This window comes from Pan troglodytes, chromosome 7, assembly GCF_028858775.2.
Source record: "Pan troglodytes isolate AG18354 chromosome 7, NHGRI_mPanTro3-v2.0_pri, whole genome shotgun sequence".
In the NCBI taxonomy this organism is placed as follows: Eukaryota; Metazoa; Chordata; class Mammalia; order Primates; family Hominidae; genus Pan; species Pan troglodytes.
The window spans coordinates 20692460-20720317 of NC_072405.2; the positions used below are offsets into that span (position 1 = coordinate 20692460).

Below are 27858 nucleotides of genomic sequence, written 5' to 3' on the forward strand. Positions count from 1 at the left end.
AAGTCTCCCTCACCAGCAGGTAGGATTTGTCTGGTCCCCCATTCACTGAGCAGGCAGCTTTTCAAGGGTCCTGACTTTTGCACAAATCTCAGATCCAGCTCCCCTTTCTAAGGCCTCATCACCTGTCCCCATGAGCGTGCATCAGAATGTGCCCCACCCAGGCTCCAGCTCCCCCACATCAGCTCTCACACTTGCCACTCCACCTTTCTTTTTGTTTTTTGTGTTTTTGCTTGTTTGTTTGTTTTTTGAGACGGAGTCTCACTCTGTCGCCCAGGCTGGAGTGCAGTGGCATGATCTCCGCTCACTGCAAGCTCCACCTCCTGGGTTCACGCCATTTTCCTGCCTCAGCCTCTCCCAGTAGCTAGGATTACAGGTGCATGCCACCACGCCCGGCTAATTTTTTGTATTTTTAGTAGAGACAGGGTTTCACCGTTGTCTCGATCTCCTGACCTCGTGATCTGCCTGCCTCAGCCTCCCAAAGTGCTGTGATTACAAGCGTGAGCCCCACGCCCCACCGCCACTGTACCTTTCCATGTCCTCTTCATCTCTGGCATTGGGGACTCCCCTTTCTTGATTTGAAGAAATGGTTTTCAATCTTGGCTTATATTTACATTCAACTGGGGACATTTTTTAAAATCCCAAGACACAACCCAGACCAATTACATTCAAACCTCTGGCATAAAAAGTGAGGTTTTAAAAATATATTATACAAATAATCATACAATAGGTACCTAGATATGTAAAAGCTCATAAAGGTATAACTTGAGTTATCAAAATATCGTGAGCCCTGCTCTAGTACTGCTGCCTGTGTTTGGTGCTTCTGGACTCTGGTTCTAACAGTGGGAGGTTGTGTTTGTGATCATTTCTAGGCACAACTTTAATCTGGAAATAAAATAGTCATTTTGGCTTTCTCTTTCAGCCTCCTACGTGAGAGTTTCCCAATTCTAAGAACATTCTGATGTTCTATGCCACATCTTGCAATTGGGTATGAACAATTTTTCAATAATAGCAAATAAATGAGTCTTCTCAGTGTATCTTCATCTTGTCACCACTGCTGAAGAGCGTGATTCTCCTCTAGCCTAGACATGAGCTTCGACTGCTGTTCAGTTACTCCAGTAAACTCCAGGATACTTATTAATGATGGTAACAGCAGCCAACAAGTATTAAGAACTTTTGCTATTAAACTTCCCTGCTACCATTGGGACCAAGAATCTGGACAACAAATTTTCTATTTTTATTTTTTATTTTCCTTCCATAAATGTAAGTATACAATATATAATGAATATAAAATGTATACAATATAATAAATATATAGTATAATATATACTGTATATTATTACTATTAATATAAACTATATGTTTATTATGAACGATTTTAAACTTAGAGATAAGCACAGAAAAACAGACCTCAGTAGGACCACCTGAAAGATTTAATAGATGTCAATACTTTGGCACACTGGTATCGGATCTTTTGAAAGAGAAACCAAATTGTGTCCAGGCATGGTGTCTCACGCCTGTAATCCAACCATTTCGGGAAGCCAAGGTGGGAGGATTGCTTGAGACCAGGACTACCCTGGGCAACATAGTGAGACTCCCATCTCTACAAATAAATAAGTGAAAAAAGAAATGGATAAAGATAAAACTAAAACCCTTACCACTCCTTCACCCCTACCCAACCCAAAGGTAACTACTATCTTGAAGTTATGTTTACCATTTCCAAGCATATTTTTCCTCTTTCTACGTGTGCATATATGCATAAATAGCCTATGATGCACGTAAATTTTCTACATAAATTCGATTGTGTTGGAATGACGGGGAGTGACTGAATGGCTGCCTGCTCACGTGCAGCCCCTGCTTGCTCCAGTAGATGTCACTCGGGTCCCAGTCGGCGAGGGCACAGCTGTTCTGTTCTCAGCAGCGAGTTTGGGATTCCCTCTGTGGTAGTGCTGACTCGCTTTGCAGTCTGAGACTGTTCACCTGCAAAATGCAGTAGCTTTATTTTTCAAAACGTAAAGTAACATCGGAAACAATGACACCTCGAATGATTTCAGTTGTGACTGGGTGTGGTGGCTCAAGCCTGTAATCCCAGCACTTTGGGAGGATGAGGCAGGTGGATCACTTGAGGCCAAGAGTTCGAGATCAGCCTGGGCAACATAGCAAGACCTGCATCTCCAGCAAAAACACAAAAATTAGCCAGTCTCATAACCTGGTCTCAAAATACATAAATAAAAATTTAAAAATAAAATAAAATAAATTAACAAAAAGAATGATTTCTTTACCTAGAGAGGAAGCTCAAGAGAATGCAAGCACAGGGCAGAGGACAAAGAGCTGCGTTCATGTCCCTCTTGCTCAGCCGAGCAGCAGACAGGGCTTGGGCTGGCCAGGCCTCTCCCTGCCTCAGTGCCCTCCTCTGAGAATGGGAGAGTTGGACTGATTCAGGGGTGGCAAATAATCCCATGTCACATGCCGCCTCTTGTCCATTGACAATGGCTCCCTGGAGGCTGCTCTGGGCAGAGAAAGAAAAGGTTCAGTCCTGGACCAGCAATAGAGGGGCATGAGAGGGACAGGGCAGCATGCATGCTGCTGACCCAGGAGGCCACCTGAGGCCCTCCCAGCATAAAACCCACCTCCTGCCCTCCCCTGTGTGCTGGGGAGCAGCCCAGAGATGCAGACACACGGCCAGGACCATGCTCCCATCTGGGTTGCACACAGGTGTCATTATTTTGGAAGTGGTGTGGCTTACTTTCAGGCCCAGGAAGGCTTAGGAAGCTTGACCTCACAGGTGACAGACTCAGGACCAGGGAGCGCAGAGGCTGAGAAATATCCCCAGGTGCTGTGTGTGCTGTGATCAAGCTCTGGTCTTTCCCACCTGAAACCGCCAGCAGATTAACCCTGGCCCCCAGGTCCACGGCAGAGCCTGAACACACATCCACAACTTCCCCACTCACTCAAATTTGCCAACAGATCCAGCAAATTTGGTGAAACAAAAACAAGTCCAGAGAAGTAAATGCTGCCAGTTTGATATGGTTCCAGGATGCAGTCATGGCCGGTGTCTTCCTTGGGACATCTGTTGGTCCTAGTGACTGGCCTGGAGGCAGGGGCATGGACAAACTGGTCCCTAGGGCACACTCCAGAGGGCTGAGAGCCCCACTGGCTGAGCCAAAGGCACCAGCAGCCTCCCTGCCTGCTCCTCCTCCTGGCCCCTCCCTGACCTGCCCTCTTGCTGGCCTCAGGGCCCCGGGGGAGGCCTAAAGAGGCCGTGGGAGTTTGGCTACCATTATCCGGCCCTTATCACCACTAACGTTCAAGCTGACACTGAGCCCACTTAGTTCAATGACAAGGAGCCGACCTGGGGGTCACGCCTGTCTCCAGAGAGCCGGTGCTATCTCGGTGACCTGCGGAAACCTTGGCATGAGCTCATGTTTTCTGACGACAGAGGACCCCAGCCGTATCACAGGCCCGCGCCCCCACCCTCCGCATCTGGCATGAGCCGGGTGAAGGCTTTACCATTACTTACTGAAATAGCAACACTGATAACCACAGCAGACACAAGCGCATTGATGAATTTCCATTCAGAAAAGCACCTACTCCGGCCCTGCCCACTGCCTGCATGTGTCCAACGCGGTGGACAGCCAGGCACAGGCAGAGCCATTCTTGGACACAGCCCCAAAACATCACCACCCTCAACTCAGCCCCCGTTGTTCGGGAACAGGCCTCAAAATCTGGCCATGAACTGCCCTAAGACTGGCCATAAACAAAATCTCTGCAGCACTGTGACATGTTCGTGATGGCCATCGCACCCACACTGGAAGGTTGTGGGTTTACCAGAATGAGGGCAAGGAACACCTGGCCCACCCAGGGTGGAAAACAGCTTAAAGGCATTCTAAACCACAAACAATAGCATAAGGGATCTGTGCCTTAAGGACATGTTCGTGCTGCAGATAACGAGCCAGACCCATCGCTTTACTTTTGCCCATCCCTTTATTTTCCATAAGGAATACTTTTAGTTAATGTATAATCTATAGGAACAATGCTTATCACTGGCTTGCTGTCAATAAATACATGGGTAAATCTCTGTTCCAGGCCCTCAGCTCTGAAGGCTGTGAGACCCCTGATTTCCCACTCCACACTATATTTCTGTGTGTGTGTCTTTAATTCCTCTAGTGCCACTGGGTTAGGGTCTCCACGACTGAGCTGTTTTCAGCACCCCGTGAAGATATGATGTGTCCATAGGCCGTTAGAGGAATATGTATCCCGAGAATTCATGCTACAGCATACTTTCTCCTCACTTGGGAAAATGCCTTCAGGATAGAAACCTTGTTTGATATATTTGTATGTTCCGAAATTGTCCCCCGCCTCACCAGCACAGGCTGTTCAACATAAACGGGCTGGGTTGAATTGAATCGGGCAGAGTTGACAGAACACAGGACCAGGAAGCAGGTCACCCAAGCTGCTGGCCCTGCCATGGCTCCTGGTGGACGTGAGGGAGGTGAGTTTCCTCTCTATGCTCCAGGTGGAGTTACCTTATATGGTCTTAAGATCTGTCTATTAAGAAGAGCACTTAGTGCATTTACATTTAATGTCATTACTGACATATTTGAGTTAAATCTACCACTTCTTTGTAATTTTCTTTTTTTAATTTAATTACTTATTTATTTATTTATTTTTGAGATGGAGTCTCACTCTGTCACCAGGCTGGAGTGCAGTGGTGCGATCTCTCCTCTGCCTCCCAGGTTCAAGCGATTCTCCTGTCTAAGCCTCCCAAGTAGCTTGGACTAGAGGTGTGTGCCACCATGCCCATCTTATATTTGTGTTTTTAGTAGAGACAGAGTTTCACCATGTTGGCCAGGATGGTCTCAATCTCTTGACTTCGTGATCCACTGGCCTCAGCCTCCCAAAGTGCTGGGATTACAGGCATGAGCCACTGCGCCCACCTCTTTTGTGATTTTCTGTTTGTCCTGACTGTTCTATGTTTGTTTTTCTCTGTCTTCTTACCATCACTTTTTTTATTTTTTATTTATTTATTTTTTTGAGACAGGATCTCGCTCTGTTGCCTAAGGCTGTAGTACAGTGGCGTGATCACAGCTCACTATGGCCTCAACCTCCTGTGTTTAAGCAATTCTCCTGCCTCAGCCTCCTGCATAGCTAAAATTACAGGTGGAAGCCACTACACCCAGCCAATTTTAAAATTTTTTGTTGAGACGGTTTCACCATGTTGACCAGGCTGATCTCAAACTCCTGGGCTCAAGCAATCCACCTGCCTCAGCCTACCAAATTGCTGGGATTACAGGCATGAGCCACCACACCTGGCTCTTCATCACTTTATTTAATTTTATCATTCCATTCTTTCCCTCTACTAATTTGAAAAGTATATGTGCTATTTTATCACGATTACCCTAGCAATTAAACATACAGAGTTAACTTCTCATCAAAGTGTAAAATTGAGTGCTATTGACTGCGAGTGGTGGTGCTTGCGTGTAATCCCAACATATTGGGAGGCCAAGGTGGGAGGATCATTCTATCTCAGGAGATCAAGACCAGCCTGGGCAACATAGCAAGACCTCATCTCTGCTCAAAATAAAAAGTTAAATAAACAAATAAATAAAAATTAAAAATGAGTAGGGTGTGGTGGTAGTGCACATGTGTGATGCCAGCTAGTATGGAGGCTGAGGCAGAAAAATCACTTGAACCTGAAAGGTTGAGGCCGTAGTGAGCTGTGATCATACCACTGCACTATAGCCTTAGGCAACAGAGCGAGATCCTGTCTCAAAAAAAAAATAAATAAATAAAAAATAAAAAAAGTGATGGTAAGAAGGAGAGAAAAACAAACATAGAACAGTCAGGACAAATAGAAAATTACAAAAGAGGCGGGCACAATGGCTCACACCCGTAATCCCAGCACTTTGGGAGGCTGAGCCAAGTGGATCACAAAGTCAAGAGATGGAGGCCATCCTGGCCAACATGGTGAAACTCCGTCTCTACTAAAAATACAAATATAAGATGGGCATGGTGGTACACACCTGTAGTCCCAGGAACTTGGGAGGCTGAGGAAGGAGAATCGCTGGAACCCAGGAGGTGGAGGCTACAGTGAACCAAGATTGTGCCATTTGACTCCACCCTGGGTGACAGAGCAGGACTGTGTCTCAAAAAAAGAAAAAGAAAGAAAGAAAGAAAGAAAGAATTTGATTACCTTCCGAATTCTATTATTACCTTTTTTGTCTGGCTACTTTAAGATTTTTTTCTTTGACTTTGGTTTTCTTCAGTTTTATTAAGATGTGTGGAAGTATGTTTTATTTATTTAGGTAGCGATTTATTCTATTAGATTTGATTTGTGGATTTGGGCGTTTTATCAATTTTAGAAAATAATTAACTGTTATCACTTCAAGTATTGCCTCTATTCTATTCTCTTTTCTGGGATTCAACTAAACTTATTCTGTCTTCTATATATCTTATCATTTCTTCTCTGTTTTCCATTATCTCATTTCTTCATGTCACATTCTGCTTAATTTCTTCTGGATAATTTCCTACTCACTAATTCTCTCTTTAATTGCTTCCAATCTGTTGTTACGCCCATTCATTACTGAACTTTTAATTTTCTGTTATTGTATTTTTCATTTGTACAAGTTCTTTTTGCTTCCTTTTAAAATCTGCTGTGTTTCAAAGTCATTGAAAGAGAAGGAAAAAAAATCTGCTATATTGCTCTTGAAAGTTTCCTGCAGATATTTCCTAGCTTCTTCTATATTTCCTTAAGCATGCTAATTATATTTTTGGTGGGTTTTATTTTTGTGTGTGTCAGTGGGAGAGTCCCTCTCTGACTATTCCAGCAGTCAAAGCATTTGTAGATCTGATTGTCTTGCCTGTTCTTTCTCCTGGTTCTCCTCACAGTACCTTATTTTCTTCTGGTGTCAGGTTACCTTTCATTGTGTGCTGCTCATTGCACTAAAAATATATTTATAGTAATCATTTCAGGTCCAGGATGACACTACCTTGCTCCAAAAACGATTTTGCTTGCCTCTGCAGGGTGCCTAGAGGCTCCCATTAATATTGGTAATATCACCCTCTCACCTTCCAGATATTAGGAACAATATCACAGAAGGGGTGTACACTGCCTGCGATACTGGGAGTAATAGCATTCTCTTCTTCCGTGAATATGAGGAGCAATATCACTGGGTGGATGTACACCCACTGCTATACTGGGAGTAACGTCATACTCCACCCCCTGGAGATTATATTCGGATAAATATCACCAGGTGGGTGTACACCTACTGTGATATTGAACGGAATATCATGCTCTCTCCCTCCCTGGACGTTAGGAACAATATCACAGGTGGGTGTACACCCACTGAGGTATTAGGCGTAATATTAGTATTCATTATTACTCATTTATTATTCATATGAATATGAATTACCAATATTAATATTTAGAAATAATTGCTAATAAAAAGTTTTCAGGTTACTAATATTAATATTATTAGGAGCTAATATTACTGTTTTCTAATGAATAAGATCAGTATCAGTTATTAATATGAGGCGTTATTAATCATTAATATCAATCATTTATTGTTATTGTTAGTATAACTATTTAATATTCATTGTCATTATTATCGGCATTGATTTTAAAAATTATATTGTCAGTTATTAATACTGATAATTATAATTAATACCAATAAATACTAATAATTATTAGTAGTAATTAATAATTGATACTATTAATTGATATTATTAATTCATAATTGATATTATTAATTCCGATAAGTAATATTGCGCCATTCCACACAGTATCACAGAAAACGTACACGCCCCCTGTGATGTTCCTAACAGCCAGGGGTAGACGATGTCATTACGCCAAATAACGCACCGGGTGGGCATCCCTTCTGTGATCTTGTAGCTAATATCCGGGCGCGGAGAGGACGGTATTAATCCCAATAATCCAGAACGTGTAGGCCTCCCCTGTGTTATTGTCCCTGATATCCAAAGGTGGAGAGGAAGATATACCTCCCAATTTCGCAGGGGTTGTACACCACCCCTGTGACATTGCTCCTAATGTCCAGGGGTAGAGAAAATGGCATGACTCACAATATGGCAGGGGGTGAACACCCCCTTCATGATATTCTTCCTAATATTCAGGGGGGAAGAGTATGATATTCCTCCCAATATCACAGGGGGTGTACTCCCCATATCCCAGAGGGTGGATAGTATCCCGATCTGTGATGGACTCCTCCACGATGCGGGGAATAATGTCACCCCCTCTCCTTCCCTTGCTATTACGATACACATCGCAGCGGGGCGGGCAACCCCCACGATGCGGGGAGAAATATCACCCCCCCACACCACTGATATTACGAGCCACATCGCAGGGGGTGGACACTCCCAGTGATGCGGGGAGTCATATCTATCCCCTTTCCCCATGGATATTAGGAGCCACATCGCAGGGGCGTGGACACTCTCCGCTGATGCGCAGAGTAATTTCAATCCCCGTCCCTCCCTGCATGTTAGCAGCCACTGTGGACACATAGTGTATTTACCATATTTCCAGTAAGATCATCTTTTCCATTGAACCTTATGAACAAGATCACAGAGGAGTGTACACCTCCTGCGATATTGGGGGTAATATCATTCTCTCCTCCACTGCATACTGGGAACAATATCACCGGTGCTTGTATTCCCCCTTCCATCTTGGGAGTCATATCATACTTGCCTTCCATATATTAAGAACAATAGCAAAGGGGGGGTGGACACTTTGACGATATTGGGAGTAACACCATTCTCTCTACCCCTGGATATTAGTAACAATATCACAGGGGGATGTGCATTTCTTGTGATATTGAGAGCAGTATTATTGTCTTCCCCGCTGGATATTAAAAACAATACCACAAGGGGCATCAAACCACCTGCCAAATTTGAGCGAGTGTTATCCTCTCCGCCCCCCCTCCGCCCCCGGATATGAGAGACAATAACACGGGGGTAATGTACACCCACAGCTTTATTAGGAGAAGTGTCATCCTCTCCTCCCTTGGATATTAGGAACAATATCACAGCGGGGTTGTACTGCCTCTGCGATATTGGGAGTAAAATTATCCTCTCTTCCCCTGGATGTGAGGAAGTGTATCAGAGGGGGAGGGTGTACATTCCCTGCAATATTCAATGTAATCTTATGCTCTCCCTCCCAGGGTATTAAGAACAATATAACAGGAGGGGTGTACACCCTCTGCGATATTGAGAGTCATATCATCCTCTTTTGCTCTGGATTTTAGGAACAATATCACAGGGCTGTGTACACCCCCTGCGATATTGGGAGTAATATCATCCTGTCGACCTGAGGAGAGAAGCCATTTCTCTGCTGTCTCCTGTCTCTGAAGAGAAGGAGGAAGTAAAAGTTGAAAAACAACAGGAATGAAGTCGGTGGCAAGACCAGCCGGTGGCACTGATGAGCCGGCCTGAGGTGAAAAGATTAACCACCCCCACTCTAAGCGCATGTGCTCTCAATCCATCACGATTCTTTCACGTGGAACCCCTTAGAGTTGTAAGCCCTTAAACGGGCCAGGAACTCTGTCTTCCTTTGGGGGTTGGGCTCTTAAGACAAGAGTCTGCCGACACTCCCGGCTGAATAAAAAAATCTCTTCCTTCTTCAATCCACTGTCTGAGGGGCTTAAAATCTCTTCCTTCTTCAATCCACTGTCTGAGGGGCTTATTCTGCAGCTCCTCCTGCTCCATTTCTTGGTTCACGTGACTGGGAATCCAACCCAGGCAGCGGCACTGAGAGTGGCAAAGCCTAACCACTAGACTACCAGGGGGACCTAGAACCTTGTGGGAAATAGATTGCTCACAATTAGAAGTGGGTTGGCCATACGAAGGAAGCCTGGACATGTCCCTTGTTTCTAAGGTGTGGCACAAGGTAACTGGTAAAGGATACCTAGACCAGTTTGCATACATAGACACTTGGTGACAGCTGGTGCTAGACCCCCCACAGTGGCTAAGAGGGCAGGCAGCAGCAATACTAGTACCAAAGGGACAGATGGCTAAGGAAGGATCCCGCTCCACCCACCCAGAGAAATCAGCTCCTGAAGTTCTGCTCCACCCAGCATCAGAAGATCCATTGCAGGAGATGGCACCAGAGATCCCATTGGTGCCCTCCTCTTACCGGGAAAAGAGGCTCCCCACTCTTGAGCCATCAGTGCTTGCGCCTCTGTAAGACAAGCGTATCCCCAGGCCACCCAGAGTAGACAAGAGAGGAGGCGAGGACTCGGGAGAAACCCCTCCCTTGGCAGCTCATTTAAGACCCAAAATGGGGATCCAAATGCCCCTGAGAGAGCAGTGGTATACAGGGATAGATGAGGATGGTCATCTGGTGGGGAGGCGTGTTTTTGGGTACCAGCCCTTCACCTCTGCCCACCTTCTCAACTGGAAAAATAATACTCCGCCCTATACTGAAAAGCCACGAGCTCTAATTGATTTACTCCAAACTAATATCCGGACCCACAACCCCACCTGGGCTGATTGCCACCAGTTGCTCATGTTCCTCTTTAACAGAGATGAAAGGTGGAGAGTGCTCCAAGCAGCAACTAAGTGGCTAGAGGAACACGCACCAGCTGATTATCAAAACCCCCAAGAGTATGGAAGGACCCAGTTACCAGGAACCGACCCCCATGGGGACCCACATGAAAGAGAGGATATGCAAAGGCTAAGCCAAGACAGAGAAGCTCTCTTGGAAGGATTACAGAGGGGAGCTCAGAAGGCCACAAACGTTAACAAGCTCTCTGAGGTCATTCAGGGAAAAGAAGAAAGTCCAGCACAATTCTAGGAGAGACTGTGTGAGGCCTATGGTATGTATACTCCCTTTGATCCCAATAGCCCTGAAAATCAGCGCATGATTAACATGGCTTTAGTCAGTCAAAGCGCAGAAGACATTAGAAGAAAACTGCAGAAACAGGCTGGGCTTGCAGGGATGAATACATCGCAATGATTAGAAATAGCTAACCAGGTGTTTGTAAACAGGGAAGCAGTAAGCCGTAAGGAAAACGGCAAAGAGAATGAACGTCAGGCCCGGATAAATGCCAACCTGTTTGTTAGCTGCAGTAATCAGAGGGGTCACCACAAAGGGCAAGGGAAGGGGGGCCCCGGGAAAGAAACTCAGCTTGGCTGTCAGAGTTTACAACGTAACCAGTGTGCTGATTGTAAAGAAATAGGACAGTGGAAGAACAAATGCCCTCAGCTAAAAAGAAAACCAGGTGACTGAGAGCAGGAGGCCCTGGACAAGGAGGAAGGGGCCCTGGTCAACCTGGCAGAAGTGTTTCTGGACTGAGAGAGACCGGGCTCAAGTGTCCCCAAAAAGCCTCTGGTCAGAATGACAGTCGGGGGTAGAGACATTGATTTTCTTGTAGATACCGGTGCTGAACATTCGGTAGTAACTACCCTGGTCGCCCCCTTATCCAAAAAGGCTATTGACATCATCGGAGCCACGGGGGTTTCAGCAAAGCAAGCTTTCTGCTTGCCTCGGACTTGTGCTGTAGGAGGACATAAAGTGATTCAGCAGTTTTTGTCCAATCCTGACTGTCCCTTGCGCTTGTTGGGAAGGGACTTGCTTAGCAAGCTGAGAGCCACTATCTATTTTACAGAGCATGGCTCTTTGCTGCTAAAGTTACCTGGAACGGGAGCCATTATGACCCTTACGGTCCCCTGAGAGGAGGAATGGAGAATTTTCTTAACTGAGCCCTGCCAAGAGTGAAGACCAGCTCTGGCTAAGAGGTGGCCAAGAGTACGGGTGGGACACAACCCTCCAGGGTTGGCAGTCAACCCAGCCCACAAGTGAATCCTGGGGCCCAGCCGGTTATGCAAAAACAGGACCGGGTCCCCAGAGAAGCCCTTCAAGGTATCCAGGTCCATCTCAAGCACCTAAGAACTTTTGGAATTAGAGTTCCTTGTCAGTCTCCATGGAACACTCTCATCCTGCCTGTTCCCAAGCCAGGGACCAAGGACTACAGGCTGGTACAGGATTTGTGCTTGCTTCATCAAGCAACACTGACTTTACATCCAACAGTACCTAACCCGTCCACATTGTTGGGGTTACTTCTAGCTAAGGACAGCTGGTTCACCTGTTTGGACTGGAAAGACACTTTCTTTCATATTGGATTAGCCCCTGAGAGCCAGAAGCTGTCTGCCTTTCAGTGGGAAGATCCAGAGTCAGGTGTCACTACTCAGTACACTTGGACCCGGCTTCCCCAAGGGTTCAAGAACTCCCCCACCATCTTTGGGGAGACGTTGGCTCGAGACCTCCAGAATTTTCCCACCAGAGACCTGGGCTGCGTGTTGCTCCAGTAGGTTCATGAACTTTTGCTGGGACACCCCACGGCAGTCGGGTGTGCCAAGGGAATGGATGCCCTACACTGGCACCTGGAGGACTGTTGGTATAAGGTGTCCAAGAAGAAAGCTCAGATCTGCTGACAGCAGGTACATTCTGGGGATTTACTATCTGACAGGGGGAACACAGCCTGGGATTAGCAAGAAAGCAGGTCATTTGCAATCTAGCAGAGCCTAAGAGCAGAAGGCAGGTGAGAGAATTCTTAGGAGCTGTGGGGTTTTGTAGACTGTGGATCCCAAACTTTGCAGTATTAGCCAAGCCTTTGTGTGAGGTCACAAAGGGGGCGGGGACCGGGAAGCTTTTGAATGGGGATCACTACAACGGCAAGACTTTCATGACCTAAAGGAAAAACTTATGTCAGCCCCAGGCCTGGGGCTACCCGATCTGACAAAGCCTTTTCCATTATATGTGTCAGAGAGACAAAAGATGGCAACTGGACTTTGAACTCAAAGTGTGGGGCCCTGGCCGAGGCTGGTGGCCTACCTCTCTAAACAATCAGACAGGGTTTCTAAAGGATGGCCCCAGTGTTTAAGGGCCTTGGCAGCAACTGCCCTGCTAGTACAAGAAGCAAATAAGCTGACTCTTGGGCAAAGCCTGAACATAAAGGCCCCCCATGCTGTGGTAACTTTAATGAGTACTAAAGGACATCATTGGCTAACGAATGCCAGACTCACCAAGTACCAAACTTTGCTCTGCGAAAATCCCCATATAACCATTGAAGTTTGTAACACCCTACACCCCGCCACCTTGCTGCCGGTATCAGAGAGCCCTGTCAAGCCTGATTGTGTAGAAGTGTTGGACTCAATTGACTCTAGCAGACTTGACCTCCAGGACCAGGCTTGGGCATCAGGAGACTGGGAACTATACGTGGATGGGAGCAGCTTCTTCAACCCCCAAGGAAAGAGAGGTGCAGGGTATGCAGTGATAACTCTGGACACTGTTTTTGAAGCCAGAACGTTGCCCCAGGCCACTTCAGCCCAGAAAGCTGAGCTCATTGCTTTCATTCAGGCCTTAGAACTCAGTGAGGGTCAGACTTTCAACATTTCCACTGATTCTCGTATGTCTTTTTGACCCTTCAAGTTCATGGAGCATGATAGAAAGAAAAAGGCCTATTGAACTCTGGGGGAAAAAGACAGAAAATATCCACAAGAAATCTTGCAATGATTAGAAGCAGTATGGAAACCCCACAAGGTGGCAGTTACCCATTGCAGAGGACACCAGCGAGCTTCCACCTTGCTGGGTTTGGGGAATTCGCATGTTGACTCAGAGGCTTGAAAAGCAGCATCTGCCCCCTTCCAGGCATCAGTGCTCCCTCAATCACCTGATCTTGGACCTGCTTCTTCTAAAGAAGAAAAGGACTTTCTCCAGGTAGAGGGAAGGACAAGTGATGGAGGAAGGATGAATTCGGTTACCAGATGGGAGAGTAGCTGTGCCACAGCTGCTAGGAGCTGCAGTTATACTGGCTGTGCAAGAAACCACCCATCGAGGTCAGGAGTCACTGGAAAAGTTGTTAGGCCGGTATTTCTACATCTCGCCTTTGTCAGCCCTTGCCAAAACGGTGAGGCAGCGGTGTGTTACCTGCCGACAGCATGATGTGAGGCAAGGTCCAACCGTTCCGCCAGGCATACGAGCTTATGGAGCAGCCCCCTTTGAAGGTCTCCAGGTGGACTTCACAGAGACGCCAAAGTGTGGAGGTAACAAGTATGTACTAGTTCTTGGGCGTACCTACTCTGGGTGGGTGGAGGCCTATCCAACACGAACTGAGAAAGCTCGTGAGGTAACCCCTGTGCTTCTTCGAGATGTGATTCCTAGATTTCGACTGCCGTTACGGATCGGCTCAGACAACGGGCCTGCGTTTTTGGCTGCCTTGGTACAGAAGACGGCAAAGTTATTGGGGATCACACGGAACCTGAATGCCGCCTCCCGGCCTCAGAGTTCTGGAAAGGTGGAGCGGATGAATCGGACGATCAAAAATATGGCTATTGTCTTCCCCTCTGGATATTTGAAACAACACCAGAAGGGGCGTCAAACCACCTGCTAAATTTGAGGGAATGTCATCCTCTCCCCAGCTCCCCCGGCCCCGGATATTAGAGACACTAACACAGGGGTAATGTACACCCACTGCTTTATTGGCAGTAATATCATCCTCTCCCTTCTTGGATATTAGGAACAATATTACACTGTGCGTGTACGCCTGTCGCGAAATTCAGTGGAATGTCATCCTGCGCCTCCCTGGATATGACGAACAATATCATGGGGAATGTACAACTTCTGAGATATTGGGAGTGATATCATCCTCTCCCCTCTGGAAGTTAGGGACAATATCACAGGGCTAGTGTACACCCTCTGGGATGTTGGGACTAATATCATCCTCCCGCCCACTGGATATTAAAAACCGTAGCACAAGGGGCGTGTACACACACTTCGATATTGGTATGAATACCATCCTCTCCCTCTTTGGATATTCGGTGCCATATTTCAGGTGGGGTATACACCACCTGATTTTGGTGTATACACCAATACACCACCAATATTGGAAGTAATATGATTTTCTCCCCGTTGGATATCAGAAACAATATCACAGGGGGTTATGAACAACCCCTGCGATATTTGGAGTAATATCATCGTCTCCCCTCACGATTATTAAGAACAATATCGTAGGGGTGGGGGGTGTACACCCCCTTTCATACTGGATATCGTCCTCTTCCCCCCTGGATATTAGGAACAATATCAGGAAGGGATGTACAGACCCTACGACCTTTGCTGTCATAGAATTGTCTCTGCCCTAGATAATAGGAAAAATGTCACTGGGGATGTGAACAGCCCTGCGATATTCAGAGTAGTATCATCCTCTGCCCCCTTGCATATTGGGAACAACATCACAGGTGGGCTGTACTGCCTCTGTGATATTGGGAGTAAAATTTTCCTCTCTTCCCCTGGACACTAGGAAGGGTATCAGAGGGGGAGGGTGTACATTCCCTGTGATATTCAACGTAACTTTGTCCTCTCCCTCCCAGGGTATTCAGAACAATATTACAGGAGGGGTGTACACCCTCTGCGATATTGAGAGTCATATCATCCTCTTTCGCTCTGGATGTTAGGAACAATATCACAGGGTTGTGTACACCCCCTGTGATATTGGGAGTCATATCATCCTCTCTCCCTGTGGATATTAGGAAGAGTATCACAGGGCTGTGGAAACCCCCTGCGGTACTGGGAGTAATATCATCCTCTCTCCCTCTGAATATAGGAAGATTTTCACAGGGGTGTGTACACCCTCTGCGATATGTGGAGTAAGATTATCCTCTCCACCCAGGAAATGACTAACAAGGTCATGGGGGTGTGTACTCCCCCTGCGATATTGGGAGTAATGTCGTCCTCCCCAAACCTGGATGTTAGCAACGAGATCACAGAGGGGCTGTACACACCCTGCGACATTGGAAGTAGTATGATCCTCTCCCCACCTGGATACGGGGAAAGATACCACAGCGCGGTTATACGTTTCCTACGCTGTTGGGAGTAATATCATTCTTTTCCTTTCTGGATATTAGGAAGAATATCACAGGGGTGCTGTACAATTACTTCGATATTGGGAGTAATATCATCCTCTATTTTCCTGGATATTGGGCACAAAAACACAAAAGGGTGTACAACCCCTGCGATATTGGGAGTAATACCACACTCTCCTTCCCTGGATGTTAGAAAACAATATCATCAGGGCTGAACACCCGCCGCGATAATGGGAGTCATGTTTACTCTTTCACAGGCCATTTGGAACCATATCACAGGGGGTGTTTACAAACAGGGGTGGTGTACACCCCCTGTGATATTGGGAGTAACATCATTCTCTCCACCTCTGGATATTAAGAACAATATCCCGGCGGGAGGTGGTACACCCCCAGTGATATTGCGAATAATGTCATCCTCTCCTTCCCTGGATATTAGGAGCAATATCACAGGGGGGGTGTACACCTTCTGTGATATTGGAAGCAATATCATCCTCTCCCCCGCTGGATATTAGAAAAAAATATCACTCACTGTGTACACCCACTGTGATATTAGGAAGAATAATGCAGGGTGTACACCCACTCTGACTTTAAGAGAAATAGCTCCCTCAAATGTCCCAAACAATATCACAGAGTATACAAGGATATTTCCCTAGGATATTACAAATACTATCACAGGGTGTACACGCACTGTAATATTAGGAATCGTATCTCCCTAGGTGATATTAGGAGTAATATCTACCTAGTAGATAACAAATAACATGGCAGGGTGTACACCCACTTTGATATTAGCTGTAATATTTTTCTAAGTTGTTACAAATAAGATCACCGGGTGTACCAACATGGTGAACACTCACTGTGATATCAGGAGTCGCATCTCTGTAATATATTATGAATAATATCACAGGGTGTGCACCCACTGTATTATTAGGAGTAAGATCTCTGTAGGATATTACAATTAAGATCACAGGGTGTAGAGCCACCGTGATATTAGGAGCAATATCTTTCTAGGATATTACAGATAATATCACAGGGTGTACGCCCACTCTACTGTCAGGAGCAATATCTCCCTAGGATATCAAAAATCCTATCACAAGGTGTCCAATCTCTGCCTTCCAGGTTCTAAGGGATTCTTCTGCTTCAGCCTCCCCAGTAGCTAGGGTTACCCGCCACCACGCCAGGCTAATATTTTTTTTATTTTCACTGGAGACGGGGTTTCACCACGTTGGCCAGGCTGGTCTGGAACTCCTGATGTCAGGTGATCCATCAGCCTCGGCCGCCCAAAGTGCTGGGATTACAGGTGTGAGCCATGGTGCTGGGCCAGGAGTTGTAGATTCTGTTCATTTGGAAACACAGCTCCCATCTTTCAATGTGCATGTACTTTTATGAAGAAATGATGTCAGAAAGCCAAAGGATGATAATAAATATGAAAAGTAACAGGCATGTGAAAAGGTCTTCCGATTGAGAACTATAAGGTTCGATTTCATTTTCAGATAATGGGGTCCTAGCTCTTGTGTCGTCCTTTTACATATTCTACATCAAGGGAAGTTGTAGCACCGTGTCAGAATAAAATAGAGTGTATTTCATGGCTTCTTAATTTCTTTCAATTAGACTGAGATATTTTTCTTAAAGAGAGAAGGACATTTTCATTGCATTGTATTTTTTCTGAAAAGAGGAGGCCGTATTTTACTGAGATCACGGATTTGTTATATATGAAGTTTTAGTCTTCTAATGTTCTTCAGTGGATATTCTCTAAAGTAGTATATACAGAAAGCCTCGTATAGCAAAAAAGTAAATCACGTAATAATTCTGAGATTTTTGGAATTGTCACAACTGAGAAACATTGCTGGCGGTGTATGGTCCGCAAGTGTGAAGATGTTCCTTGTGAATTGCTCGCATCCAGCATTAAGGGCTGATTTTTAACTTTTATTTTTCCAATCCTCTTTCCTTCTCAAGGTGTCCAAGATACACAGAGCCATGGAATCTCACAGGTGTCTGAGAATTCCTCCTCTTGGGACTCTCAAAGGATCCAGAACTGCAGCCAGTCCTCGCTTTGCTGTCCCTGTCCCTGTCCATGTATCTGGTCACGGTGCTGAGGAACCTGCTCAGCATCCTGGCTGTCAGCTCTGACTCCCCCCTCCACACTCCCGTGTACTTCTTCCTCTCCAACCTGTGCTGGGCTGACATGGGTTTCACCTCGGCCACGGTTCCCAAGATGATTGTGGACATGCAGTCGCATAGCAGAGTCATCTCTCATGCGGGCTGCCTGACACAGATATCTTTCTTGGTCCGTTTTACATGTATAGAAGGCATGCTCCTGACTGTGATGGCCTATGACTGCTTTGTAGACATCTGTCGCCCTCTGCACTACCCAGTCATCGTGAATCCTCACCTCTGTGTCTTCTTCGTTTTGGTGTCCTTTTTCCTCAGCCTGTTGGATTCCCAGCTGCACAGTTGGATTGTGTTACAATTCACCATCATCAAGACTGTGGAAATCTCTCATTTTGTCTGTGACCCCTCTCAACTTCTCAAACTTGCCTGTTCTAACAGCGTCATCAATAGCGTATTCATATATTTCGATAGTACTATGTTTGGTTTTCTTCCCATTTCCGGGATCCTTTTGTCTTACTATAAAATTGTCCCCTCCATTCTAAGGATTTCATCATCAGATGAGAAGTATAAAGACTTCTTCAACTGTGGCTCTCACCTAGCTGTTGTTAGCTGGTTTTAGGGAACAGCCATTGGCATGTACCTGATTTCAGCTGTGTCACCACCCCCCAGGAATGGTGTGGTGGCGTCAGTGATGTACGCTGTGGTCACCCCCATGCTGAACCTTTTCATGTACAGCCTGAGAAACAGGGACATACAAAGTGCCCTGCGGAGGCTGCTCAGCAGAACAGTGGAATCTCATGATCTGTTCCATCCTTTTTCTTGTGTGGGTGAGAAAGGGCAACCACATTAAATCTCTACATCTGCAAATCCTGCCCCTTAGTCACGTTATTTTTGTGGCTTGATGGCTTTTATTCCTTTCCGCATTTCCTATGTGAATATTGTTTTCTTCTTTATGTCTTTAACTGGAATGGGTGAGGATTCTGGGATCCTTTGTTTAGCTTAAACCTCATGACTGAATCGTCTATACCTAGGCGGCCTCCTTTGGTTTCTGAGCAATAACACTGTCATCCAGGTGGAATCACAACCATCTTTTTATATACGTGAAGTCCTCACTTCATTTTGGAATTCCTTGAAAATTGACTTTATGGAAACAATGTATAGCAGGTCCTCCAACACCACTGGTTCTTCAAAGTTGTGTAGTTATAATGTTGGAGAGGAATAAGTGGTTTCACTATTCCTAATTTTGCCTCAAGGTGAAGTTTCCAAGAGACTTTCAAAGATGTTAAGTGAGGACATACTGTACATCAAATTCATATCCTCTTCCACAGTTCATGTGGAATTTCTTTATAAACTGCTTCTAGAGAATCTATTTAGGCAGGTTCTGTGTAGAGATCCATGTCGCCGTTCCTCAATCTTGGCTTTGAGTCAAATCACCTGGGGAGCTTACAGATGATGAGGCCTGGGTCTCATTACCTGAGATTCTGATTTCTCTGCACCTGTGTGAGTGTGTGGATTTTTTTTTTTTTTTTTTTTTTAAGCACCAGAGGTGGTTGCAATGACGAAGTTTTTAGAGGCATCAAGCTCCAATGAGTAAGAACAGAAATTAATTGTAATATGATTTCTTCAAATATTATCTTCAAATGCATTGTCCATCAACACCGTACCAATGTTTATTATGCTGTTGTTTCTTACCATTTAGCATTTTCTATTTTTTTCTTTTTCTTTCTTTTTTTTTTTTTTTTCTTTTTGAGGCAGAGTTTCACTCTTGTTGCCCAGGCTGGAGTGCAATGGCACGATCTCGGCTCACTGCAGTCTCTGCCTCCTGTATTCAAGCGATTCTCCTGTCTCAGCCTTCCAAGTAGCTGGGATTACAGGCATGCGCTACCATGCCTGGCTAATTTTTTTTTTTTTTTTTTTTTTTTTTTTTTTTTTTGGTATTTTTAGTACAGACAGTGGTTCTCCATATTGGTTAGGCTGGTCTTGAACTCCCGATCTCAGGTGATCCGTCAGCTTCCGCCTCCCAAAGTGCTGGGATTACAGGCGGGAGCCAACGCGCCCAGCCACCACTTAGCATTTTCATTTTACATTTGTTGAAATTACAGATTTATACACACATTGATTGCTGCTTTGTTATACACTTGCATATACATAAGATGGGAAATAGAAAAGAATAAAATGGGCACAGTATCCCTGAAGTTTCACATTCCGAGACATGTTAAAAATATTTGTTTTTTAGAAATTTGTTTCAATTGAGAAACTGTGGTATACACACACAATGAAGTATTATTCAGCCTAAAAAGGAATAAATAAAATTCTCTCCACTGCAGACAAAATGGATGAGATTGCAGGTCTGTATATGAAGTGAAATAAGCCAGGCACAGAATGACAACTATTTCATGTCCTCACTCCTATGTAGGAACAAAAAAGAAAATCTTGGCCAAGTGTGGTGGCTCAGGCCTGTAATCCCAGCACTGTGGGAGGCCGAGTCGTACGGATCACTTGAGGCCAGGAGTTCGAGACCCGCCTGGCCAACATGGTGAAACCCCCGTCTCTACTGAAAACACAAACAATTAGCCAGGCGTGGTGACGCGTGCCTGTAGTCTCAGCTGCTCGGAGGGCTGGGGCCCAAGAAGCGCTTGAACTGGGGAGGCAGAGCTTGCAGTGAGCCCGGATTGTACCTGTATACTCCAACCTGGGCAACAGAAAGAGACTCCATCACACACCTACACACAAAAGGAATCTCAGGAAGGTGGAGAGTATAAAGGGGGTTAGCAGATGCTAGGAAGAAAAGGGGTGGGATGGGGAATGAAGACAAGTGGATAATTGGGTCCCAAAATACAGAAAGATGGAATAAGTGAGTTCTAGTGTTTGATAGTACAGTATGAAAATTTTAGTTCACAGGAATTGCTTGCATATTTCCAGATGCTTTGGTAAGAAGCTTCCTCATTTTCTCATTATGCTGGTTTTTCAGCTACTCTCTTTCTGCTCTTGAAATCGTGCTGGATTTTCTGTTTTTGGCTTTTTGTTTTGAGACAGAGTTTCACTTTTGTTGCCCAGGCTGGAGTGTCATGGTGCCATCTTGGCTCACTGCAACCTCTGCCTCCTGGGTTCAAGCGATTCTCCTGCCTCCATCTCCCGAGCAGCTGGGATTACAGGCATGCCCCAGCATGCTCAGCTAATGTTGTATTTGTAGTAGAGATGGGGGTTTCTTCCTGTCTGTCAAGCTTGTCTTGAACTCCTGACCTCAGGTGATCCGCCCGCCTCGGCCTCCCAAAGTGCTTGGATTACAGGTATGAGCAACCGTGCCCGGCCCATGCTGTATCCTTATCTGTTGTCTGTTGTTGGTTTGTTCTGGAGCCCAGAAATAACTTCTCCCCTATATGTTCAAATGATTTTTAACATGAATGCTAGGAAAGCTCATTGGTGGAAAAGCAGCCTTTTCAAGAAATGGTGTTGGAGAAACTTGATTTCCACATGCAGAAGAATGAAGGTGGACCCTATGTCACACCAGGTGCAAAAATTAACACAAACTGGGTCAAAGACCTAACCTCAAGTGCGGAAAGTATAATATGCCTAAAAGAAAATATTGGCCACACTTTCATGACATCAGATTGGGCAATGTTTTCTGGGATATGACACCAAAAGCATTGGCAACAAAAGAAAATTAGATTCCTTGGATTACATCTAAATGACAGACACTTCTGTGCATCAGCAAACACTGTGAACTGAGTGAAAAAATAACCCATGGGTTAGGAAAAATATTTGCAAATCATATCTCTGAAAAAAGGCTGATATGCATCATATACAAAGAACAGCTAGAACTGAACAACAAGAAACCCAAAGCATCCCATTAACAATGGTCAGAAGACTCGAGTAGACGCGTCATTAAGAAGATATAGCAATGGCCAATAAGCATCTAAAATGATGTTCAAAATCACTCATCACAGGGAAGCGCAAATCAAACCAAGAATGTGATACGACACATTAGGATGGATATGATAAACAAACAAGCATTGGTGAGACTAGAGGAAAGTAGGAATGCTCGAATCTGATTGGAGGGAATGTAAAACCATGAAGGAACAGGGAAAATAGTATGGTATGTACCGGAAAAAGTAGAAACAGGATTATCAGATGTTCCCACTGTTGCACTTGTGGGTACCTGCCAAAAAGAATTAGAAGCCAGGAGTGGAAGAGAGATTTGTACACCCAAATTCATAGCAGCATTATTCACAAGAGCCAAAATGTGGAGGCAACCCAAGGGTTCGTGGACTGATGAATGAAAAAGCACACTGGAGTTCCTTCATACAATGGAAGACTATTCAGCCTTCAAAAGGCAGGCACTTCTGGCCGGTGCGGTGGCTCACGCCTGGAATCCCAGCATCTTGGAAGACCGAGATGGGCGGATCACCTGAGGTCAGGAATTCAAGACCAGCCTGGCCATCTTGGTGAAACCCTGTCTCTACTGAAAATGCAAAAAATGAGACGAGCGTGGTGGCCTGTGCCTATAGTCACAGCTACTCGGGAGGCTGAGGCACAAGAATCGCTGGAACCCGGGAGGTGGAGGTTGCAATGAGCCCAGATTGTGCCACTGCATTCCAGCCTGTGCGACAGAGTGAGACTCCATGTAAACACACAACAAAACCAAACCAAAAAAAAAAAAAAAAAAACACCCAAACACCCAGACAGGCACTTCTGACACAGGATGCAACACGGATGAACCTTGAAGACATTCTCATCAGTGAAATAAAGAAATCCCAAAAGGATGAACACGCTCAGGCTCAGTGGCTCGCACCTGTAACCCCAGCACTTTGGGAGGCTGAGGCAGGCGGATCACTTAAGGTCAGGAGTTCGAGACCAGCCTGCCCAATATGGTGAAAGCTTGTCTCTATTAAAAATACAAAAATTAGCTGGGCGTGGTGGCGCACGCCTGTAATCCCAGCTACTCGGGAGACTGAGACACAAGAATCACTTGAACCCACGATGTGGAGGTTGCAGTCAGCCCAGACCATGCCACTGCACTCCAGCCTGGGCAACAGAGAAAGACTCTGTCTCCAAAACAAACAAACCAAAAAAATTAAACACGGTATGATTCCACTTATATCACGTGTCTAGAGTAGTTAAACTTATAGAGTTGCAAACTAGAATGGTGGCCTCCAGGGGTGGGCGAGAGAGAGAGGAATGGAGAGTTTGTTTAATGGGTGCAATTTCCATTTTCAACGATAAAACTGTTCTGGAGATGATGGCGGTGTTGGTTGCTAAACAATGCAAATGTATCTAATGTGATTAAACTATAAACTGAAAAACAGTGGAAATTGTAAATGTTTATACTGGCCATTCTATATGAAATAATCTATATTTATAATTTTTAACATTTATACGTGGTATATTTTCCCATAATAAAAGATGAAAATTAAAGCACTTGGATCTTGTAAAAGAAAAGAAAGAAACGAATAATACACACAAGCTCTCTCCTGATTAGAGGAAGAGCCTCAAAGCTCCTATGGACACTCGCTTTTCTCTTCTTCTTCTTGCATGATCATGAGGAAATCCTTAGAGCTTGGGGAACTTGGGTGACTCTGGCTAATGAGGGGCTCTGTGCCTTGAGCCCCCCAGGCCACAGAATAGTAAATACTCAGTCTGTGCCTCCAGCCCTGCAGTGTGAGGTTGCAGTCCTGTGGGCTCCACAACCGTCATCTGTATCGGGAGGCTCATGTCTCATCCTGTCTTCTGGCCAGCCTTGTGGACGGAGTCTGAGCCTCCAATGTGCACCATGCAGGGAGAACAGTGGACCTGTTCTCAGTGGTCATGGCCTAGCAGAGGGGAAGGGCAGTTCAGTGAGTGCTGAGGGACGGTCGGGAGCCTTGTTTGTTTCCTCATCCTCAGGACAAACAGGACAATGCGGTCGGCAGACGGGAGGAGACCAATGTGCAAACTGTCAGCTCAGCAGACTGCGGACTTCCTGTTCTTGGTTGTGGTGGGGGGTCTCTCTCAGGAATCTTCTTCAAAATTTTGCTTCCCTCCCCCACTGGTTGTCCTTTTCATAGACATCTCACCCATGATAGCAGGGAATGAGTCCCTCTAAACTGTTCCCTCAGAATAACAAAAAGACGATGAAGGTGATGATGAGGATAAAGCGGATGATGACAGACACCATGGCATCATGAACCCTTCCTGAGGGCTTCCTAAAGGCCAGGCTCTGAGCTCTGTGTTCTATGCAGCTTGTTTCATTTCATCTGCGTAGTCTCCCAGTTATTAGTGCACATTTCATGATGATTTTACAGACTAGAAAAGGAGCACCACATTTTCATAGAACTTGTACCAGATCATTAAGTCAAAAAGGGTGAAGCCCAATTTGAACCAGGCAGTCTAAGTCCAGACACATGGCATTTGGCCAGTCCTCTCCCTGCAATCAACCTGCCCTCTCAAATCCTCATCACTCAGGCCGATGCCCCTGCTCACTGTGCCCTTCCCTTTGGGGGTTCCTTGTAGACCACAGCTAGACCAGTGGGTGCCACAATCACTGTGTCAAGAATGGAAAGGGCAGCTAAGATCACATCGAGGATTCCAGAAAGAATTGGCACAGGATCATTCAGGACGCATCTCTCCCTTGCCCCTGTTCCTGGCTTTCCGTACAGCTCTCGACTTCCTCAAAGGACTCATCATTTCGGGGTTTGGCTTCCATTCTTATTGAGGAAGCTGGAAAGTGTTTCAAAAATGCTCCTCCGATGTGCCTGTGGTTAAGACCTCTGAGCTCTGTTGAAAACTTTTGGAAGCTGGGCGCGGTGGCTCACGCCTGTAATCCCAGCACTTTGGGAGGCTGAGGCAGGCGAATCACAAGGTCAGGTATTCAAGACCAGCCTGGCCAACATGGTGAAACCCCTTCTCTCCTAAAAAGAGAAAAATATTAGCCGGGCATAGTGGCGGGCCTCTGTCTTCTCAGCTACTCGGCAGGCTGAGGCAAGAGAATAGCTTGAACCTGGGATGCGGAGGTTGCAGTGAGCCGAGCTCACTCCACTGCACTCCAGCCTGGGCAACAGAACGACTCCGTCTCAAAATAAAAAACAAAAACAAAAACAAAAGAGAACCCAAACATTTTGAGTGTTGGGAGACCATCAAGTATATTGCCCGGGACTTAGAGTCTGGCCATTAATTTTCAATACCACCCTTTCTACTTATCTGTATGGCAAAGGGTGAGACGTCCATCCTCTGAGATTCAGCACTCTCATCTGAGTTGATTTCTAGTTGATCCAATGGAAGTGAGCGATGATTAAACCGATCGTGGGTGCCCGCTGCGTGATCTCTATGTGATGGACGCGTAAATAAAGGTAAAGTGAATTTTAGATACATTCGTTAATATTTTAAGCTTAAACTCCACACGGTTCAACAGAAATATCCCCTGACCTGAAGTTCTGGTTTCCCTGCATTCCAGACAGGACATTTTGTTTTTTCCTTCTCTCAGTAAAGACTGAGTACTGTGAGAGGAACAAGTGATTCTCTTTTGTTTCTGATTCCCTAGAGCCTATATCTTGCTTGGCACATAGGAGACAGCAAAAGGAAACACCTATGTGAATTATTGCATTGACACTTCCTTGGTTCACAAAAATTGGCTGTCATCAGTGTGACGTCAGTGTCACAGAGCGTGTGTTTTTGGTTTTTTGTTTTTTGAGACAGAGTTTTGCTCTTGTTGCCCAGGCTGGCGTGCAGTGGTGTGATTTCGGCTCACTGTAGCCTCTGCCTCCCAGGTTCAAGCCATTCTCCTGCCTCAGCCTCCCGAGTAGCTGGGACTATAGGCGCGCGCCGCCATACCGGGCAAAGTTTTTGTATTTTTAGTAGAGGCGGGGTTTCACCATGTTGGCCAGGATGGTTTTGATCTCCTGACCCCGTGATCTGCCCTCCTCCGCCTCCCAAAGTGCTGGGATTAGAGGCGTGAGCCACCGCGTCCGGCCAAACTTTCTGATGAAAACTCTAAGTCCACCGAAGCTAAGGACAGGAGTTCGAGCTTCCATGAATTTTAAAACAAGACCCACCGATGTGATTAGGCAATTACTCTCTCGAAGGAGAAAAGTCCGAAAACACAATGATGAAATCACTAGGACCTAACTGGCATGTGGAACTATTTTCTGCTTATGAACTATCAACTTTCATTTCATTTCCGGATGGCATGGTCTCAGCTGTTATACAGTGTTTACAAATGTTCTAAATCAAGGGAATTTGTATCAATCTATTCGAATCAAATAAAATATTTGAGTTCTTAATTTCCTTTAATTAGGATAACCATTTTCTTAAAGTGAAGAGAATGGTTTTATTACATATTTTTCTTCGGAAAAGATAGGCTGTATTTTCTAGCAATTACGAATTTGTTGTTCTATATGACGATCTGGTTCTTGGAGCATTCTTAAATCTAGTATCTCTAAGGCAGGTGTGTATAGCAAGAAGTGAATAACACAGAAATCAATGATGAAAGCATTAGAAGACAATTGAGTTTGTCAGAACTGCAAAATATTGCTGAGTGTGGATTGTTCTGAAATCTGAAAACATTACTTGTGAATTGCTTCTATCCAAAATGCAGACACGATGCTGGGTGTTGGTTTAGTTGTTTCCGATTTTTCAACCCTCTTTTCTAGGCAAAAGCTGTCCAAACTCTACAGACCCACAGAATCTAACAGATTCTCTCTATTCCTCCTCCTAGAACCTCAGAGGATCCAGAACTGCAGCTGGTCGTCGCTGGGCTGTTCCTGTCCATGTGCCTGGTCACGGTGCTGGGGAACCCGCTCATCCTCCTGGCTGTCAGCCCTGAGTCCCACCTCCACACCCCCATGTACTTCTTCCTCTCCAATCTGTCCTTGCCTGACATCGGTTTCACCTCCACCGTGGTCCCCAAGATGATTGTGGACATCCAATCTCACAGCAGAGTCATCTCCTATGCAGGCCGTCTGACTCACATGTCTCTCTTTGCCATTTTTGGAGGCATGGAAGAGAGACATGCTCCTGAGTGTGATGGCCTATGACTGGTGTGTAGCCATCTGTCACCCTCTATATCATTCAGCCACCATGAACCCGTGTTTCTGTGGCTTCCTACTTTTGTTGTCTTTTTTTTTTTTTTCTCGGTCCTTTAGAAGCCCAGCTGCACAACTTGATTGCCTTATGAATGACCTGCTTCAAGGATGTGGAAATTCCTAATTTCTTCTGCGACCCTTCTCAACTCCCCCATCTTGCATGTTGTGACACCTTCACCAATAACATAATCATGCATTTCCCTGCTGCCATATTTGGTTTTCCTCCCATCTCGGGGACCCTTTTCTCTTACTCTAAAATTGTTTCCTCCATTCTGAGGGTTTCATCATCAGGTGGGAAGTATAAGGTCTTCTCCACCTGTGGGTCTTACCTGTCAGTTGTTTGCTGATTTTATGGAACAGGCGTTGGAAGCTACCTCAGTTCAGATGTGTCATCTTCCCCGAGACAGGGTGCAGTGGCCTCAGTGATGTACACGGTGGTCACCCCCATGTCACCCTCTGTGACATTAGGAGTAGCATCTTTCTAAAATATTATGAATAATTTTGAAACATGTACACCCCCTGTGACATTAGAAGTAACATCGCCCGAGGATATAAGAAATAATATCAGATTGTGTACCTGCATTGTGACATCAGTAGTAACATCCCTTTAGGGTATTACGAATATTATCAGAGTGTGAAGACCTTCTGTGACATTAGGAGTAACATCACCCTACAATATTGGGAATAATACCCCACGGTATACACCACCTGTGACACTGGTGGTAACATTTCTTTAGGATATTACGAATAGTATGACAGGGTGTACAGCCCCTGTGATATTAGGAGTAACATATCTGAAAAAACTTTACAAATAATATCACGGATT

General features: G+C 45.4%; 2 pseudogenes; both read left to right on the top strand.

The window, feature by feature from the left end:
- Positions 1-9875: 9875 nt before the first annotated feature.
- On the top strand, positions 9876-24801 carry LOC129135666 (olfactory receptor 7E24-like; annotated as a pseudogene).
- A 143-nt stretch (positions 24802-24944) lies between these two features.
- Positions 24945-27517, top strand: LOC134810646 (olfactory receptor 7E24-like; annotated as a pseudogene).
- Positions 27518-27858: the final 341 nt, after the last annotated feature.